Here is an 18,684-nt window from a genome sequence, read left to right as displayed (position 1 = left end):
GCACATCAAAGTTGCTGGTGAATGCAGCAGGCCAGGCAGCATCTCTAGGAAGAGGTACAGTCGACGTTTCGGGCCGAGACCCTTCGTCAGGACTAACTGAAGGAAGAGCTAGAAAGAGATGCTGCCTGGCCTGCTGCGTTCACCAGCAACTTTGATGTGTGTTGCTTGAATTTCCAGCATCTGCAGAATTCCTCGTGTTTGCGTATAAAAAGTCAGAAGTTGATCAGCGCAGAGACGCGTAAAGTTCACCGAGCGGTCCGTCGCGTCTGGCCCGGCGCTTAAATGGACAAACCTCGGCCTAATTCTGCTCCTGTGTGGTGTGGTCTTGTGAAGCAGCGACTTTCCACATCTGTCATCTAGCCTTCCGTCTAAATCAGCAAAGGCATGATTGAAGCCCAAGTACATCCGGCTGAGGCAGGAAGTACGTCATGTGAAAGTGCACTGTACCTGAGGAAGGACGGACGGACGGACGGACGGCCTTGGGGTGAGTGAGGGGAATCCGTTTGCATCGGGCCGGCGGTTTACTGATTTATCGGTCGGTGCGCGTTAACGTGTCGATGAAATAGCGATGGTAATCAGGACGAAGCGCTGTAGGGATGTCGAAGCGCGTTTAGTGGGGCAGTGGGGCAGTGGGGCCTGGTGGCGGCGGCCCGCTCATCGCCTCTGTGTGCTGGGCCCGAGATGACTCTTCCCCGGGACGTCCAGGAACTTAAAGCTGCCGGACTCGCTCCACTGCCGACTTCGCCCGTTTTGGACTGGCGCAAATTTGCCAGCCGTCCCCGGCCGTCCCCTCCTGAGAGGCGAGAGCTGCGATGGTCAGGGAACGAGGTACCTGGCATCGGTTCCCAATTCTACAGAGGGGCTGGTTGGGGATATTTGTGAATTATTTCCCATTCTGTCCCACTCCACTGACTGGATGTGATGATTCTTTACACGTGTTAGACTTCTGATGTTACTGAAGACAACAGGGTCTGATTCCAGTCAGTCCGCCCGGTCTGGTATTTCCCCATTATTTCTCCTGGTATTCAATATATCAATTTTCTTCTAGATCGTGCGTTTACATCGGACAGCAAGGATGAAAACTACAGAACAAGCATTTATAAAAGGTAAATTTAAAATGTTCAGTTAGTAAGGGTGAAAATTATTTCCCAGTCCTTTTGTGGTGGGTAAACTTTTGAGGCAGAATCTTTTCCCCTTTGAGATTTTGGACTAACATCCAAAAAAAGAGATTGTGGTACAAAATAAAGCATTGTAAATGTTTAAACAAAATACTCAGTTGGTCAGGCAAACACGAGGAATTCTGCAGGTGCTGGAAATTCAAGCAACACACATCAAAGTTGCTGGGGAATGCAGCAGGCCAGGCAGCATCTCTAGTAAGAGGTACAGTTGACGTTTCGGGCCGAGACCCTTCATCAGGACTAGGTCCTGGCGAAGACCCTTCGGCAGCCCTGACGAAGGGTCTCGGCCTGAAACGTCGACTGTACCTCTTCCTAGAGATGCTGCCTGGCCTGCTGCGTTCACCAGCAACTTTGATGTGTGTTACTCAGTTGGTCAGGCTGAGAGAAAGACAATCCCTTGAACCAGTGATGATGGGCCACTTCACTGGGGCTGCTTTTCTCACAGGAAGGAAAGGGAAAGGAAAGCATCTTCTCTCCCACCCCCACTATGTAAATGCTGTCATCCATGGGTGAGGGGATGAGGAAGATTGGGTCAGTTGTGAATTTTGTAGAGAGGCTGCTCTGGGATATTTGAATTGTTTCCCATTCTGTCCCAGTTCACTGACTGGATGTGATGATTCTTTACACGTGTTAGACTTCTGATGCAGCTTGAAGACAACAGGGTCTGATTCCAGTCAGTCTGTCTGGGCTGCTGTTTCGCTGTTATTTCTCCTGGTGTTGAATATATAAATTTTCTTCCAGATTGTGGATTTACACCAGACAGCAAGTATGAAAACTGTGGGTAGAGAAGTATTTATAAAAGGTAAATTAAAATGTTCATTTATTAAAGAGTTTGGGCAAGAAGTGAAAATTGTTTCTAATGCTATATGATGTATAAACTGTGGGACCAGAGAGTTCTCACACACTTGAGTTTATGATGAGGGACTGACAAATGACCATGGTGTCAAAGCAAAGTTCAGGTTGAGTACAGATTTTCTGAAACTGATGGTTTGGCACCTCTTTTAATTCAGATGAAATTATGCGACGATGCTTACTGGGCGGCCACCAGACGGTACTGTGTAGCGCGCACGGCGCCATCTATAGCAAGACTCATTGACAAAAGCTGCTATTGTTATTATTTACGTTGCACTTGGTGGTCGTCCAAATATTTGGTGCTTAGTTTAGTTTGCTTTATGCAAATTTAACCCTAGTTATGGCTTCTAAGATAAATGTGAGTACCAGTGGTGGTGTCAAACGTAAACATCAGTCTGTATTGATCCAAGAGAAGGTTGAAATGTGTTTCTGTGACTTGTATGGCATTAGTTTATCAACTTGTGTAAAGCACCAAAGAGGAAAAAAATTGCAATTCTATGCAAACAGTGATTTGCTAAAGTAAATGAGCATTAGAAAAACTATGTAAGTTGGTGAGAGCACTCGGCATGATTGAGTGATGACTGAATGGTTTCGCCAGCATCGGAGTGGTGGAGGTGACTTGTCGGGCAGTGTGATAGTGAGCCAAGCTAAATTGCTCCATAAAGAACTTGTATTAGAAGATGGACATGACTAGTGAGGGGTGGCTTCAAGGGTTTAAGAAGTGCCATGGAATTTCCATGCACAAGATGTTTGGAGACCACGAAGGAGCTACTGAGTACATGGACAAATTTGTGAAGCTCATAGCTGACACAAACCTCAGTCCTGAGCACATGTATAATGCAGGTGAAACTGCATTGTACTGGTGATGCATACTTAGGAATATGTCAGCAACGGAAGATGAAGATCCCACAGGTTTCAAACAGAAGACGAAGATCCCATAGGATTCAAACAATCTAAGGACAGGGTTACCATTTTAGGTAGGTACCCACAGATGTAAAACACTGGTGATAGGAAAAGATAAATGCTTTGGGTCCTTGAAAGGAGTTTAAAATTTACCCAGTAGCATGTTGTGGGAAAATGGCTGGGTTACCACCAATATTAATGTTAATGGTTTGTGAAAAATACTTTGTGCTGGAAGCCAGAGCATATTACATATCTGTAGGGGCTACCCGAAGACTGCAAAATTCTTACCTTGGATAACTGTTGAGCTCACCCCGAAGCGGAAATCTTCTGTAAGAATAGTGTTTTAGTGTATTTACCACCAAACTACATCGCTTATCCAACCCCAAGACTAAGGAATACTGTGCTGTCTGAAGGTGAAATACCACTCACTTTTCATGAAATGACTGTGGAATGAGTTGAATGCTAGCAATTCTGTAAGGGCATTTATTAAAGAATTTAACATGAAGGACTTTCTTTGGTTCATTGCTCGAGGGCAGGAGAAGGTAGAACCTTGAGCACTAAAGAATGGCTGGCATAAACGGTGGCCTACCTTGATGTTTGATAATGTGCCTGAAGGAAAGCTCGATAATGATTATACAGGATTTTTGTGTACCGAAGGAGAAAGCAGTTGTTCTTGCTTTGCTTGCGTATGCAAAACAAAAAGTGTTACAGGACCTGCTTTCAAAGATGTAGCAAGTAGTCTTAATGAAGAAAATCTACGTGAGGGATGATTGTCGATGACGAAACGGCTGTTGAGTATCACATTACGAACTCGGAAAATATAGACAGTGTTCTGATTTAAAAACACGCAAGTGATGAAGATAGCAGCGATGATGATGAAACGGGAAGATTTACTATTGACAAGTTAATTGAGTTGTAGGCTGATTTATTCAAACTTGGAGAAATGTATCTTCGTGACAGAACAAGGGCTAGTGGATTTTTATTTGATACAAGAAAAGTTACGCAGGGAGAGATCAAAGCACATGAGACAACTTTGCCTGGAAGAAATTTTTTAAAAAGCTAACTGAGAAGCAACATTCTTTGTAAGCACAGTAAATTTGTGTTTAACTATCTTTTTTTAAGCTTCTACAATTCATTTTTTGCTATTATTGTTGTGTGACCTCTTTTAATCCGGCAAAACTCAGGAACCCAGGATGCTGGAAAATCGGTGGCCAACCTGTATTTTAAAAAATGCTTAGTTGACATTTGGGCCTCTTTCTCACTGCAACTCTTTCTTTCCTCACCCCCCCATATGTGAATGTGAGATCTACGGGTGAGGTAAATGGGATCAGTTATGAATCCTGTAGGGGGGCTGTTTTTGGATGTTGTGAGTTATTTCCCATTCTGTCCCAATTCACTGACTGGATGTGATGATTCTTTACACGTGTTAGACTTCTGATGTTGCTGAAGACAACAGGGTCTGATTCTAGTCAGTCAACTTGCAGAATTGTTTCCACGTTGGTCTTCCTCCCTATCTGCTAAATTTTATATTAATTTTCTTGCAGATTGTGCATTTGCATCTGTGAATCTAACTTCCAGCAACTATGAAAATTGCAGAAGTATTTACTAAAGGTAAAACAAAATGTTTGGTTATAAGAGTTTAGACACGCTGTGAAAATTGTTTCTTAATATGGTTGTGGGTAAACTTGGGAGTAGAGTATTTTAAATTCACAGGTTGAGATGAGTGACTGAAACAGACTATGGTACAAAGGCAAATATGGCCAATGTTAAAGGTACTCCGGCAGAGAGAAAATGAGAGGGAGAAAACACAATATTTGGACTGCTTTACTGAGGCTGTTTTTTTTTCTCTCATCAGAAGAGAAAGGAAGGCCCCTTTGCGTGAATAAGTGCTGAGATTTGTGGGTGAGGGATGAAGGAAATGGGATCAGTTATGAATCCTGTGGAGAGCCTGTTTTTGGATATTTGTGAATTATGTCCCATTCTGTCCCAATTCACTGACTGGATGTGATGATTCTTTACACGTGTTAGACTTCTGATGCAGCTGAAGACAACAGGGCCTGATTCCAGTCAGTCAACCTGCAGAATTTGTTTCCACATTGGTTTTTCTCCCTATCAAACTTATTTCTTTTTTTTCCCCTAGGTTATGGGTTTAAATCCTATGAAGCTTAAAAAAGCAACGAGCTGCAGGGAGGGAAGCACTGATGGTGGGTAAGTTGTTGACACTTTTTATGACTTTTGGCAGAGTTGGAAGTAGTTTTCCTGCACCTCTATGGGGAGGGTGGTATGAGGAGAGGTTGGGTAATTTGCATTGAGGTCTGCGGATGCACTACCTACTAGAGTTGCCAGGTGAAGTGAAAACAAAGGCAAAACGCGGATAATATCCAAACAGTAGATTGGGCAGCAATTGTTGGGAGAAAGAGGTGAAGGTTCAATTACCTCAGATGTCTCATTGTGCCATTTTATTTGCCCGTTTGCCAAGTACTGCAGTTGAGTGAATAAGGTTGTTTTCCAAAATAGTCTTTGTTAAAGGTATTCCTGGGCTTAGTAAAATGGCAGTGGTACAGTGAACTATCCAGCCTGTTACCTCTATCAAGAGAAACCTGCCAGTCCCTTGCAGACTTACCTTGCATAGTTAAGGCTGCATTAGAACTTGCAGGCAGTACATTCTGGAATCCAGCCACACCCTATGTTCAAATACTTCTCCTTTTTACTCTTAATTCTGTTGCTCTTATCAGTGTCAATTAGTTCGTTCTCTCTGTCTCTCTGTCTCTCTGTCTCTCTGTCTCTCTGTCTCTCTGTCTCTCTGTCTCTCTGTCTCTCTGTCTCTCTGTCTCTCTGTCTCTCTGTCTCTCTGTCTCTCTGTCTCTCTCGTCTCTCGTCTCTCCCGCATGGTTCTGTTATTTGCTATTGAGCCTAGCAGTATGCAAATAGGTAGGTATTCTGGTGAGACTGACCAGACCTGCACTTAGATTTCTTTTAAAAGTATGTGCTGGCATTGGTGAGGGTCTAGAGGAAGTTCACAGGAATGGAAGGTACAAGGAACATTTGATGGCTCTGAGCCTGTAGTTAGATTATGAAGACACACAGTCCCCTTTTATTGTCATTTAGTAATGCATGCATTAAGAAATGATACATTATTTCCTCCGGTGTGATATCACAAAACACAGGACAGACCAAGACTGAAAAAACTGACAAAACCACATAATTATAACATACAGTTACAAACAGTGCACAATACCATAACTTGATGAAGAAGTCCATGAGCACAGTAAAGTTCAAAGTTTCTCAAATGTCTCACATCTCACGCAGATGGGAGAAGGAAGAAAAACTCTCCCTGCCATGCCAACCACAATCCGACTCTGAGTCATCGAAAACTTCAAGCTCTGATCAGCTCTCCGACACCGAGTACCGAGCGCCATCTCTGTCCAAACGATTCGACCTCCTCCTCGGTTGCCAAAAGCAGGCAAGGCCGGGGATTTTGAGGCCTACCCTCCGAAAGATTCCCGACCACACAGTAACGACAGCAGTGGACGGGCGTTTCAGAAACTTATCCAGATGTTCCTCTGTGCTTTCACGTCCATTCTCCATCAAATCAGAATTGTCCACGGCCCCTATTTAACAGATACGGTATCATTTTTCACCGGAGAGCTGCGCATGCGTGGCGCACCGCCATCTTCTCCTCCCGTTAAGGTAGTTTAGAAGAATAATGGGGGATCTCATTGAAACCTATCAAATATTGAAACTCCAAGATGGAATGGACATGGAGAGGATGTTTCCTGTAGTGGGGGAGTTTAGGACCCAGAGGGCCAACCTCAGAAGAAATAGACATCCCTTTAGAACAGAGATGAGGAATTTCTTTAGTCAGAGGGTGATTGGTGGAATTCATTGCCAGAGAAGGCTGTGGAGGCCAAGTCATTGGGTATATTTCAAAGTTCAATGTAAATGTTGTTAACAAAGTACATGTATGTCACCATATACAACCCTGAGATTCATCTTCCTTTGTGTATACTCAGCAAATCTATAGAATAGTAACCATAATAGGATCAATGAAAGATCATTTAGAGTGCAGAAGATGACAAACTGTGCAAATGCAAACATGTATATAAACGGCACTAAAAAGCAAAGAACACACATCAAAGTTGCTGGTCAACGCAGCAGGCCAGGCAGCATCTCTAGGAAGAGGTACAGTCGACGTTTGGGGCAGAGACCCTTCGTCAGGGCTAACTGAAGGAAGAGCTAGTAAGAGTTTTGAGAGGGGGAGGGGGATATCCAAAATGATAGGAGAAGACAGGAGGGGGAGGGATGGAGCCAAGAGCTGGACAGTTGAGACCTAACCAGTTCCCCTGTACCGCCACTCCACTCCCACGTCGACTGTACCTCTTCCTAGAGATGCTGCCTGGCCTGCTGCGTTCACCAGCAACTTTGATATGTGTTGCTTGAATTTCCAGCATCTGCAGAATTTTCCTCGTGCTTGCGTTTTTAAAAAGCAAAGACCTGAGATGAGAAGATTTTAAGAAGTCCTTAAAGTGAGATCATTGGTTGAGAGAGCAGCTTAATGGATGGGCAAGTGAGTGTAGTTACTCCTTATTGTTCAAGACCTTGATGGTTGTGGGATAGTAACTCTTCTTGAACCTGGTGGTTCAAGTCCTGTGGCTCTTGTATCTTCTACCTGATGGCAGCGGCGAGAAAAGAGCATGGTCTGGTTGGTGGGTGATCTCTACAACGACGTGTTTACAGCTGTTGTTGATAGGGTGTCAAAGGTTACAGTAAGATGGAAGAATGGGTTTGAGATGGATAATAAATTAGCCATGATAGAATAGTGGAACAGAGTCAAGGGCAGAATGACTCAATTCTGCTCTTATTGTCTGGCCTGTCTGGTGGCCCCCTGCATCCTCTGACTGCTGGCGTTAGGCTGTATGTGCTGCCGCTAATGTTCTCCATCTCGCATGCACCCTGGTGACCCCAGCTCCAAATTATGGAATTTGAGTTGCTGCACCTGGAGATATTTCCTGCACTTGTTGAGTGAAACACTGAAAGCTCCGGGTTCTCCCACTCGCCTGCTACAGAGTGTGCATTCCACTTGGTTGAGAGGTCTTGCCATTTTGTTTCAGAGGCACAACACTGTAACAGCTCAATGTGCCCATTGGTATCCATGTGACCACCTAACTGCTGTGCATGGGAAATGTGAGAGGAAACCTACACGGTCACAGGGAGAACATACAGACTCCTTGCTGGCAGCAGCAGAATTGAACCTGGATCACTGGCACAGTAACAGCGTTAATGCTAACTGCTTTACCTGCACAACTAACTTCTATAAACTGAGTGTCATGCCTACCTAACTTGCGCCAATGTCATACTGGTGAACCGGAGTGCGATGGTACAACAGACTACTTGGTGTCTTTACTGTCCTTCCTTATTCACTGTAAACTCTTATAAACTGCATTGGTTTCTTGGACTCCTGTTTTTAAACTCCAGGCAGTGATGGGTAAGTCAGCAGACTTCGTTTCAAGGATTCCCCTGATAACATGCTCTCCAAATATAGTAGAGACTGCTCCCCAGGTGGTTTGTTTGCTTCTGAACTGGCAAGCTCCAGCTAGAAATCTACAAACATATCACCTAGTCTGCTTTCTGATTTGTCCCCATTCATCCACTGGAAATGATTTTTTAAAAACGTGTTCGACTTCTGATGCAAAGAAGATGAATGTAATCTGATTCCAGTCAGTAAACCTATGGCTGATGTTTTCCCTTTGGATGGCAACCCACACTGAATTTAACATTCCCTTCCAGATCACGCATTCAGATCAGCAAACCCATCTGACAGCGATCATGAAAAGAGGAACACGAGAGGCAAGTGAATTTAAATCTTCATATTCACTAGGTTCTTGATAGATGAATTATTTTGGGTAACTCAAAGGGATTCCTTGAATGTCAGCACACTCAAGTCACTCACAGTGGGTGTGTGCATTCACTGCATAATTGTGAACGGAAGCAGAGATTGTTTTATCGAAAGCAAAATATTATTTAATTGAGAGTGTGGAGTAGGCCCTTCTGGCCCTTTGAGCCGTGCTGCCTAGCAATTCCCCAGTTTAACTCTAGCCTAGTCACGGGACAACCTGCAGTGACCAATTCACCTACCAGCCGGTACTTTGCCGGGGAGGGACTAGGGCACCCAGAGGAAACCCTCACAGTTGGGGGTGAGGATGGGGGGGAAATCTTGCAGGCAGCAGCAAAAAGTAGGTGTTGGAACTACCTGTTCTTTTTCACGTGCTGGCTGGCTGGCCTAGGTTTTTGTGATTGAGATAGAGGTGGTATATTGTGAGAGTAGGTTGGGCATGTTTAAAGGTGAAATCGCTGCAGGTTTACTGGCTCTGAGTTGCACCTTTTGTCTTTTTTTGGACTTAAGGAATTGAATTACAATTGGAAGCTTAACCAGCATCATTGGAAAAATCACAAAGAAAATGTGCAGATGCTGCAAATCTAAGCAGCACTCGCGAAATGCTGGAGGAACTCAGCAGGCCGGGCAGCATCTATGGCGAAGAGTGAACAGTGGACGTTTCGGGCTGAGACCCTCCATCGAGGCTGATCATTCAAAAAATGCTAGCTGCTTTATTCAGTTATTGTGTTCTGCTCTTCTCACTATCAGCTAGAACACTCATAGTAAGTAGTGTTAAATTCAATACTGTTCTACCCTTGCATGAAGCACTTAAATGATTCTTTTGCATCATTCAAAGAAATGATTCTTTGAAAATTTTAGTCTATACAATTTAGAACAATAATAGTTAAAATGCAGTTCAGTTCCAAAAGCAGCAACTGGCATACATCCAACAGGAGAAGTTTATGCTTTTTGGATGGATGAAAATAATCCTAGGGTACCACTTAAAGCTTTCAGCACAATTAGCTTTATGCTGTTAAACACTCTGGGGAGAGGGGTTGCTTTACAATTCATGTGTATGACTGTCTCTATTAATCATGTTTGTTTTTGCTGATCTTTTGTAGGTCAACAGGAGGAAACCAGTGGTTATGCTGAATTTGAAATTCAATCTTCAAGAAACACCATCTTGAGAATTTATAAAATTTCCAATTAACCTGCCTATGCACCTACTTCAAGAACAATTTAATTTTTTTTCCTGTAGAACATTTATTAATGGATTTGTAAATCAAAGTCATTTCAGTTGTAAATACTATGAAACAAAGTTGGTTTTTGACATCTCTGCCTTTAGATAAATAGGACGATTGTCTTCTATTTGTTGAGTTCTGTTCACTTAGCTATGTAAGCATTTAGTTGGCAAACACACTTTCTCTGTTTTGGGCATGCACGTGAGAGATGATGTAGGGATTGTGGTATAAAGATAGCCCTCGTGTTCTGATCTCTGACCATAAACAAAAGGAGAAAATTGTTTTTGTTTGAGCATTAACGGTGGTAGTGTAGAATGGTTTCCAATTATTGGATTTCTCCATCGACTCCCACCCACCCACCTCCCCCACCTGACATTTGACGAGGACAAGCCTTATGAAAGCTGGAAAAATAAAATTGGAATACAGATTGGGAAAATCAGGTTGGTAATGGATCTCGAGGGTGAATTTGTTGAATGCCTATGAGGTTGCTTTTTAGGGCATTTTGTTGAGCCTACTAGGGTATCGGCTATACTGGATTGGGTGTTATATCATGAACAGGAGGCGATTGGGGAGCTTAAGGTAAAGGAACCCTGAGGAGGCAGTGATCACAATATGATTGAGTTCAGTGTGAAATTTGATTAAAAGTAAAGGAAATTTTATAGTGGTACAAGAGAGGAGTTGGCCAAAGTAAATTGGAAAGAGATGCTGGCAAGGACGACAGCTTGAGTTTCCGGGGAAAAATGAGCAAGGTGCAGGACAGATGTATTCCAAAAAAACAAGTAATACTCAGATGGGAAAATAGTACAGCTGTGGCTGACAAGGGAAGTCAAAGCTAATGTAAAAGTAAAAGAGAGGGCATAGAACACAGCAAAAACCAGTGGGAAGATAGTGGATTGGGAAGTTTTTAAAAACCTACAAAAAGCAAAAGAACCATTAGGAGGGAAATGGTGAAATATGAAAGCAAACTGGCAACCAAATTCGAGGTGGATAGAAAGTTTTTTTTCAAGTGTATATGTAAAAAAAGAAGATATAGAAAATTACCTTGGAGAAGAAATGACGGGGGACAAGAAGGTGGCAGATGAGCTAAATGTGTATTTTGCATCAGTCTTCACTGGACGATGCCAGGGCATGGGTGCAAGAGTGTGAGGGAAGAGAAGTGAGTGTAGTTAGTATTACAAGGCAGAAGGTGCTCAAAAACCTGAAAGACCTAAAAGTACATAAATTGACCATGAACTGCACCCTATGGATCTGAAAGAGATGGCAGTAGAGATGGAGCAATAGTAATGATCTCTCAAGAATCATTGAACTCTGGAGGCATGGGTGTTGTACATTTGGATTTTCAGCAAGCCTTTGACAAGGTGCCACAGATTAGGCTGCTTACTAAGTTAAAGAGTCCATGGTATTACAGGAAAGTTGCTACCATGATTAAAAGCACTGGCTGATTCGTAGAAGGCAGTTGTGTGTGAATGAAAGGATCCTTTCTGATTGGCTGCCAATGAGTGACTAGTGATGTTCTGCAGGGGACTGCTTTTTATGCTATATATCAATGACTTAGATGATGGAATAGATGGTTTTGCTGCCAAGTTTACAGATACTGTAATAACGAAGATTGGTGTTGAGGAAACTGGCTGTAGAAGGGCTTAGGCATATTAGGAGAATTGGCAAGAAACTGGCAAATGAAGTACAATGTTGGAAAATGCATGATCATGCTCTTTGGTAGAAGAAATAAATGTGCGGGCTATTTTCTAAATGGAGAAGATCCAGAAATCTGAGATGCAAAGGGACTTGCATAGTAGTCATAGTCATACTTTATTGATCCCGGGGGAAATTGGTTTTCGTTACAGTTGCACCATAAATGATAAATAGTGATAGAGCCATAAATAGTTAAATAGTAATATGTAAATTATGTCAGAAATAAGTCCAGGACCAGCCTATTGGCTCAGGGTGCCTGACCCTCCAAGGGAGGAGTTGTAAAGTTTGATGGCCACAGGCAGGAATGACTTCCTATGACGCTCTGTGTTGCATCTCGGTGGAATGAGTCTCTGGCTGAATGTACTCCTGTGCCCAACCAGTACATTATGTAGTGGGTGGGAGACATTGTCCAAGATGGCATGCAACTTGGACAGCATCCTCTTTTCAGACACCACGTTCAGAGAGTCCAGTTCCATCGCCACAACATCACTGGCCTTACGAATGAGTTTGTTGATTCTGTTGATGTCTGCTACCTTCAGCCTGCTGCCCCAGCACAAAACAGCAAACATGATCGCACTGGCCACCACAGACTCGTGGAACATCCTCAGCATCGTCTGACAGATGTTAAAGGACCTCAGTCTCCTCAGGAAATAGTGACGGCTCTGACCCTTGTAGACAGCCTCAGTGTTCTTTGACCGGTCCAGTTTATTGTCAATTCGTATCCCCAGGTACTTGTAATCCTCCACCATGTCCACACTGCCCCCCTGGATGGAAACAGGGGTTACTGGTGCCTTAGCTCTCCTCAGGTCTACCACCAGCTCCTTAGTCTTTTTCACATTAAGCTGCAGATAATTCTGCTCACACCATGTGATGAATTTTCCTACTGTAGCCCTGTACTCGGCCTCATCTCCCTTGCATCCAACGATGGCAGAGTCATCAGAAAACTTCTGAAGATGGCAAGACTCTGTGCAGTAATTGAAGTCCGAGGTGTAAATGGTGAAGAGAAAGGGAGACAAGACAGTCCCCTGTGGAGCCACAGTGCTCACAGAGTGCCACTTGGGAGTCCTTGTACTTTGTGAGGATGGTGGGGGGGGGGGGTCTCATTGAAACCTTTCGAATGTTAAAAGGCCTAGACAGAGTAGATATGGAAAGGTTGTTTCCCATAGGGGGGGAGTCTTGGGATAAGAGGGCACAACCTCAGGGTGGAGGGGGCGTCCATTTAAACGAGATGCAGAGAAATTTCTTTAGAGGGTGGTGAATTTGTGGGATTTATTGCCCCAGGTAGTTGTGGAGGCCAGATCGTTGGGCAGAGATTGATGGGTTCCTGATTGGCCTCGGCATCAAAGTTTATGGGGAGAAGGCCTAGGAAATGGGGCTGAGGAGGGGATAAGAGGATCAGACATGATTGAATGGCAGAGCAGACTCGGGCAAAATGGCGTAATTATGCTCGTATGCCCTGTGGTCTAATGGACTCAGGATACGGAGCTTGGGAAGGAGAAGCCGACCCTTCTAGCTATGTTGTTACTTTTCGGAAGAACGAGAGAGACCACAAGAAAAGAAAATTTTGGAGGAAGACTTGAATAAATACACGACCGTTTTTCTGAAGGAAGAAAAGGATTGGATTTATGAGGCATATTCAGACTTTGACAAAATGGAACTTCCTGCCGCAGTAGTAGCCTTTAAATTGTTGGATATTGCGTGTCTGGACATAAAGAACACAGTTGGCGTTGACTGCATCTACAGACTTGCATTTCAAAAGTACATTTAATGTCAGAAATGTATACAATATACATCCTGAAATGCTTTTTCTTCGCAACCATGCACGAAAACAGGAGTGTCCCCCAAAAAATAAATGACAGTTAAATGTTAGAACCCCAAAGCCTCCCCACGTGTAAGCAACAGCAAGCAATGATCCCTAACCCTCCACTGAGCACTCAAGCATACAGCAAAGACACAGACTTGCAGTACCCCAAAGACTACTCATTCACCTGGTATTCGATAAGTTGGTTCGTGTTTTTTTTTTCTCTCTCTCTCTCCCCACTCTCCCTCTCTCTCTCCATCTGTCTCTGTTGCCCAGCGAAAGTTTGCATCTATGAAATGAGCACTGAAAAGGATTTTTGGAGAAAAGGCCACCAAGGCAGTAGTTGGAATTAGTTTAGCTAGGAAACTGCATACTTCACCGATCAGAAATGAGAGTACAGCAGACAAGCATGTGTTCCAGAAGAGGATACCGTTAGCTGGCACAAATCCGTTAAATATGTACGGCTGGAGATTGAAATGTGCAGTTTGTCAAAGTACTTACCACTGGGCAAGAAACTGTCCGCACAGAATTAAAACAAGTTACTAACTGAAGAAGATAATAAATCTGACGATGTAGAAGGGTGTCATCACATCATTTGCAAAGGAATCGCCTACTAATGCAGAAACATCGTATGCAGAGATTTTAATGATAGGATCTCTAGCATATACTGTTATTGATACAGAATGCATCTGTACAGTGAGGAGCAAAATGGCTTGAAAGCTATGTAACAAAACCAGAATGAAGTGTATAAACTGTGAAGAGATACACCCAGTTACAAAGCATTCAAATTTGTAGGTGGAAAGATTGTATATTCTATCAAGAGAGAAAATTCCTGCAAAATAGGGTAGATAAAGTGTTACATCAAAATGGAGGTGGTACCAGTAAACTTTCCATTACTCGAGTAAAACTTCCCTAAAGAAAGCCGGGGCAGTGCTGAATATGGAGCACGACCAAGCAACAATATTTCAACAGCCAGTGCCTCTTGAGCTGACCAGCTCTGGACGTTAGTGTGAACATCCTAGATAAAGACATGACTGAGAATCATTGTGAGAATGAAGTACTCACTGTCACAGAGAACAAATCGTTGCTCAAGCTTCACAAGCAGTTTGGACATACCTCAACTGACAGACTTCCGAAACTGTTCAGGAAACAATGCTACAGACTATTTTTCCATATAAAGCAGATCATTAACAGCAGTGAGATGTGCTGAAAGTTTGGAAAGCCCAAGCCCAAGCCTGTGGTTGGCGTGCCACTAGCATCTGAATACAGTGGAACAGTAGCTGTAGACCTACATGAACTGGAGCAAGGAGTGTGGTATCTTCACATCATTGTTCAATGTTTCAGTGCTGGTAGGATTGTAAACACAAAGAGACTCATAGAGATAATTTTAAAACTTCATCCATTCCTGGATATGTGCATAGCCCACCTTGGAAAGTGATGATGCTGGCGAATTTAATAATGATGAATTCAGAGATATGGCAAGAAAAAGCATTTCAGGGTGTGTATTATATACATTTCTCTGACATTAAATTGGACCTTTGAACCTTTGAGGATGTCAACATTGAAACAAAGACAACAGTGGCATACAGTCCTTGGAGTAATGGACTTCTGGAATGACCCAAACGCTTACTGAAATAATGCTGAAGGTAAAGAAAAGCAAGGCTGTGATTGGAATACAGCCCTGGGCTGGACCCTCGTGGCAAAGAATATCATGCACAATGTACACAGCTATAGCCTGTATCAACCTGTGTTTGGCCAGAATCCAAACCTTCTCTCTCTAATGGTTGACAAACCACGTGCTGTCAAGAGCATACAATGAGTGAATGGGTTGGGAAACATATTTCAACACTGCATGTATCAAGGAAGGCTTTCACTGAAGCTGAGTGTTCAGAAAGAATTTGAAGAGCACTGAGGCCACAGCTCTGTCCTACAGATGCGAAATATGAGATGGGATAAAGTGCATTACAAACGAGCAGACTGTACAGAATGGAAAGGTCCTGGAGTTGTCATTGGTCAGGATGTAGTATTTGTGAGACATGGAGGGACATATGTGAAAGTGCATCATTCCAGACTAGGTAAAGCACAAAATGAAGACCATCAGAACTCCATGGAAAATGATACAAAAATTAAAAGCACTTACCTGATACAGTGTCACAGACAGTGCTGAAGAAAGCGCTGTTGGGGACTAGACAGACTTGCTTGAACAGAAATAATCACATGTACAAAGACAACATGGAAGTTTCAATCTTAAAACAGGACAAACTGTGAGATTTGTAGACCAAGGCACTGGTGTCTCATACGAAGCTGAAGTTTTAAGCCAAGCAGGTAAAGCAAAAGTTGGTACAACTTGAATTTCTTAAAACTAGCCACAGTTGCTGGCACTGCAGGGTCAGTCCACATGTCATATGTTGACAGACTTCACATTGAACCAAGTATAGATTCTGGTTGCACTACCTGAGGAATATCAAGATGAAGATATCCTTGTAACTAAAGAGATGTCATTTGACTGCAAAACAGGATGAAATTAGTAGTTGGAGAAATAATGGAGTGTTTGAGGAAGTCAGACATATTGGTCAAAAGACTGTGTCTACAAGATGGGTGTATACCGTGAAAGAAACCCCGACAGGAATTACACCAAAAACATGCCTGGTGGCTAAAGGTTTTGAGGAACTGAACATAAGGAGACTCCAAAAAGACTCACCAGCATGAGCATCAGCGTCTCTCTGACTGCTCCTCTTAGTGATATGTGAAATGCATTGGCAACCTCATTCCATGGACAAAAAAATCCGCATTCTTACAGGGAATGGAGCTGTCACGTGATATTTACATTCACACCCTTTTCCCTGGCTTGAAGCCAGAAGTGAAGGTACACTGTGGAAACTCAAAAAGTCTGTGTATGGTCTAGCTGATGCATCATTCTATGGGTATAAAAAGGTCAAGGAAATAAGTTTGAAAATGAGTGGAAAGATGTCATAAGTAGATCAAGCTGTTTATTTTCCACTGGCAAGATTCAGAATGTTCTTGCCTGTCACGTAGACGACTTAATTTGGGGAGGCTCACAAAACTTTGCCACAACAGTCATCCCTCAACTAAAGTCATCCTTTCAGATTGGGCACAACAAACATGACAGAATCTGCTAAGTAGGGATAGACATCCTTGTTTGATGCCTGCAGGTTGGCATCTAGCACAAAAAAAATGCCACAGTATAAATGATATGATGCAAACAAGATAGTGCACAAAATTTAATCTGAAAAATTAGTCTTGAAGTTTCAACAGCTTGGTAAAGGTGGCTCACTGAGGCTCATTGTCTTCAGTGATACTTCACATGGAAATCTCCCTGATGGAGGTACTCAAGGACATTTTATTGTACTGATGGGAGAAAAGGGAAGATTTTCACCTCTGTTGGCAATCAAAAAGGATCCAAAGAGTTGTGTGTAGTATGCTGGCAGGAGAAACCTTTGCTCTAGAGAGAGCCATCATACTCCAGGTCAGACAAGAGATAACCCAGGTCAGGTTTCAGAGTTTCAGACCACATTACCCAGGTAGATCCTTCGTATGATGGTGGTGGTGAGGAAGTAGAGAAGAAGAGGAAGGTCAAGTGGCCAGCAGTGGCAGATGAGAAGGCTTGGCGTGTGTTTGATGAGGCTATCAGTGTTGTGTCCTTGAGCAAGGCACTTAACCACACAGTGCTCTGCAACGACACCGGTGCCAAGCTGTATCGGCCCTTGGACGACAACCGGTGTCGTGGAGAGGGGAGACTTGCAGCATGGGGAACTGCCGGTCTTCCATACAACCTTGCCCAGGCCTGCGCCCTGGAGAGTGAAGACTTTCCAGGGAAAGATCCATGGTCTCGCAAGACTAACGGATGCAGTATGACATTGGAGAACACTCTCATGGGAACATCAAAGAGAAAGTTAGAAGTGATGGGCAATATGATTTACTATGTTGGAAAGTACAGGTTTGGTTTGGTTGAGCTGAAGAAAGCAAAGCCTACACAGACACAAAGCAGGCACCAGGAGGAGATTAGTAGGTTGAAGAGAGAGCTTAGATCGTTGAGACAGAGGTGGAAGGTAGCAAGTGAGGGTGACAAGCCAGGGCTTGCTGATCTTAGGGAGCATTTTCAATTAAAGTTAGCATCACTCCATCGTGCAGAGTCACAATGTAAAAAGAGAAAGAAGAGAGAGAAGGCAAGAAAGTCGTTCATTGAGAACCCTCACGAGTTCACAAAGAAGTTGTTTGAACAAAGTAACAGCGGGCAGCTTAACATTTCTCAACAAGAACTTGAGGATCACCTGGCAAGCACTTACTCTAACAAACAGCAGGAGGCTCCTTTGCTTGACATTTCGGGGCTTGTGAAGCCTACCAAGCCAGGAGTGAAGTTCGATCTGTCAGGACCCAAAATGGCAGAAGTCGAACGGTTCATCAGAAAGGCAAGGTCAGGCTCAGTGCCAGGACCTAATGGAGTGCTGTATAAGGTGTTCAAGAAGTGTGAAGAGCTGAGGAAATACTGTACTTGTGGAGATTGTTAAAGGTGGTGTGGAGACAAGGTGTTGTTCCTTTGTCATGGAGTGAGGCTGAAGGAGTATGCATCCCGAAGGAAGAGAATTCTACTACATTGTATCAGTTCCAACCAATTTCACTCCTGAATGTAGAGGGGAAGATTATGTTTGGCATTCTAGCAGAAAGAATATCTTTATTTGTGATGGAGAATGGATTGGTAAATACATCTGTGCAGAAGGCAGGAATACCAAGCTTCCCGGGATGCCTTGATCATACTAGTATGATATGGCATACCATCCAGGAGTTGAAAAGGTTGAGAAGAAATCTGGCTGTAGTTTGGCTTGATCTTGCAAACGCGTATGGTTCTGTTCCCCATACCCTGATTTGAGTTTGCGATGGAATTCCTATGGATTCCTGCTAAGGTAAGGAACCTTGTTATGCAGTACTACAACGATTTCCGGATGAGGTTTTCCACTCAACAGTTTACAACTAGGTGGCAGAGCTCGGATGTTGGAATCCCAATGGGATGTACAATTTCACCCATCCTTTTTATGTTAGCCATGGAGATCATTGTGAGGGCTGTAGAATCAGTGGGACCAGGTGTTGCACTTGTTGGTGGAGAGAAGTTTCCACCAATACAAG

At 43.4% G+C, this 18,684-nt stretch overlaps 1 long non-coding RNA gene across 1 annotated transcript; it reads left to right on the top strand.

The window, feature by feature from the left end:
• The first annotated feature begins 366 nt into the window (after nucleotides 1–366).
• Nucleotides 367–11,799, top strand: LOC140187210 (uncharacterized). The gene is made up of 8 exons (XR_011883032.1): nucleotides 367–484; nucleotides 1,049–1,106; nucleotides 1,920–1,980; nucleotides 4,478–4,544; nucleotides 5,074–5,141; nucleotides 8,721–8,780; nucleotides 9,337–9,590; nucleotides 9,930–11,799. It is a non-coding gene; the product is annotated as an uncharacterized lncRNA (long non-coding RNA).
• Nucleotides 11,800–18,684: the final 6,885 nt, after the last annotated feature.

This window comes from Mobula birostris, chromosome 24 (assembly GCF_030028105.1).
Source record: "Mobula birostris isolate sMobBir1 chromosome 24, sMobBir1.hap1, whole genome shotgun sequence".
NCBI classification, from domain to species: Eukaryota; Metazoa; Chordata; class Chondrichthyes; order Myliobatiformes; family Myliobatidae; genus Mobula; species Mobula birostris.
This window is presented reverse-complemented; position numbering and strand designations above follow the sequence as displayed.